Source organism: Trachymyrmex septentrionalis, unplaced genomic scaffold, assembly GCF_001594115.1.
Source record: "Trachymyrmex septentrionalis isolate Tsep2-gDNA-1 unplaced genomic scaffold, Tsep1.0 scaffold51, whole genome shotgun sequence".
Lineage (NCBI taxonomy): Eukaryota > Metazoa > Arthropoda > Insecta > Hymenoptera > Formicidae > Trachymyrmex > Trachymyrmex septentrionalis.
The window spans coordinates 3,714,123-3,716,277 of record NW_017305683.1 but is presented as its reverse complement, the minus strand read 5'-3'; the positions used below and the strand labels follow the sequence as shown (position 1 = coordinate 3,716,277).

At 34.0% G+C, this 2,155-nt stretch overlaps 1 protein-coding gene across 1 annotated transcript in view; it reads right to left on the bottom strand.

Annotated features, from left to right (window-relative positions):
* LOC108751718 (zinc finger protein rotund-like) overlaps window positions 1–2,155 on the bottom strand; it is a 166,596-nt gene that overhangs the window by 153,507 nt on the left and 10,934 nt on the right. The gene's annotated exons all lie outside the window — the stretch shown is intronic.

Genomic DNA, 2,155 nt, shown 5'->3' with positions numbered 1-2,155 from the left:
ATATATATATATATATATATAATAGTTTAACATCTTAACATTCAGACCGTAGTGGCGCTTCGTATTTTAAGTAATGTATTTAACATAAACGGTCTTGTTTCCAAATCTTATTGTTTGTGAATAAACAAAATTCCAAAAGCACTAGTTTGTATCAATCATAAATTTAAATTAAATAACTATGTATTGAATCGTAAGATTACATTGATATCAAAATATATGAAATAAATATACGAGTATATAAATATACGAGTTATATAAAATTTTTGTAAACTTTATACAACTTGTGCATATTTGCGTGTCTTTAATTTTGACGAAATGTTTATCACAATATTCAAAACGGATATCATCATTGCGGAAAATTCATGTTATTCTCTAAATCTCGTGGAGTGAAATCTCACTCGAGGGAAATAAAAATTTAGCTCGTCTTGAAAAAAGCGTGAAGATGTGGCCACTCTTGTTCAACTCATTTTAAAATAAGATTTACTCTTTTGAAATGAGATTCACTCCAAAGGAGTAAAATCTCAATACCTTTTTTGGAGTGTAATACCATGGTAGATGGAACCTCATTCCAAAAAAGAAATTAAGATTTCATTCTTTTGGAGTAAATCTCATTCCAAAAAAATGAGTAAATTTCACTTTAAAAAGAGTAAAAATCTGTCACTCCTGAACAAGAATAACCGTATTTTCATATTTTTTTTCAAGACGGGCTAAATTTTCAATTTCTTCGAGAGAGATTTGACTTCACGAAATTTAGAGTAAGGTATGCAATTAAATCATTTTATAATAGATAATTGCATAACACTTCCTCTTTTACAGAAATAACGAACTTTCCCTTCAATGTTATACTTTTCCTCTTCCATTTCGACCATTAACAATTGCCAAACAATAATAGTAATGGTTTTACTATTATTCTTTTCCTATACGCACATTAATCTTTTTTGAATTTTGTTTACTTCAAGATAAATTTTGTTCCAGTAATGCTCCTCTTAAAATAATTCTCTTTGAAAAACTTAAATCACAATTATGATATTGAAAATTATCAACTTAATCTAAAATTATAGTAACAACCAATTTTCTCTCGGTATTAATTTAAATAATAGAGTTTAAGAAAACAAATGAATAGTACATCACTAATCAAATAAATAGTATTAACAATATAGTTATTATCACTAAATATAAATTTGAGAATTGAAACGAGAAACATTTTATAAACGTATAATAAATTTATACAATTTATTCTACAAAAAATACAATTATATAGATACGAATATAAAAAGTGCCTTAAACTTAGACATTTTTAGCATTCGGCAGAATGTAAGAATGTATCGTATTTGACGTAATTTTTAAAAGACAAAGAATTTTCCTCAATAAAAATTTGGTGATAATTTTTAGAAAAATTATTATTTTTTTAAATACTCAATTATCTCTCTCTATTATAGTACATAATCGAATTCTGTCCTAAATTCTTTTCAAGGTTCCATCAGACGTAGAAACTTTGAGACTTTGACGAATTACCCTGTGTTAAATCATAATCGAGGGAAGCGTATAAAACTTTCATCTGGATTTGATCCTCTTGATCGAGAAGTCAAGGGGGTGCGGGCACATCCCCTTACTAATACTTGGTAACATGGCGGCGACGCGGGTTTCGCAGGATAGACAGGTATATAACGTAGGTGCACGTAGACGTGCGTATGTGTGTATATGTTCGCGTGCAAGAGGCAGTAACCCTCAAGGTAAGGCGAAATGCCACCTGGCAGGTTTTTGTGGCGTTGCGCGCGAGATGCGATATTGTTTTTGCCCCCTCGGCTTGAGCTCGAGCGGAGGAGCTGCCTTTAGCTTCTGCCCCCCTTCGTTTCCACCCTCTTTCCTACACCGTCGCCCCACTTCCGGTGTGGGTAGGACCCGGTAGCCAATAGGAGGTGGGTACCACGCCTCCCCCACCCACGCGCACCTGCGTCCACGCCCGCCAATCGGAGGACGAACTACCTGGAGAACCAAGTCACCACAGCACAAAAGAGAAAGAGAGAGAGGAGATGTATATACATATATAAAGAGTGTATGAGAGAGAGAGAGAGAGAGAGAGAGAGGGAGAGAGAAAGGGAGAAAGAGAGAGCCAGAGAGGGACAGAATGGCGGACGTGCGAGAAAGGGGAGAG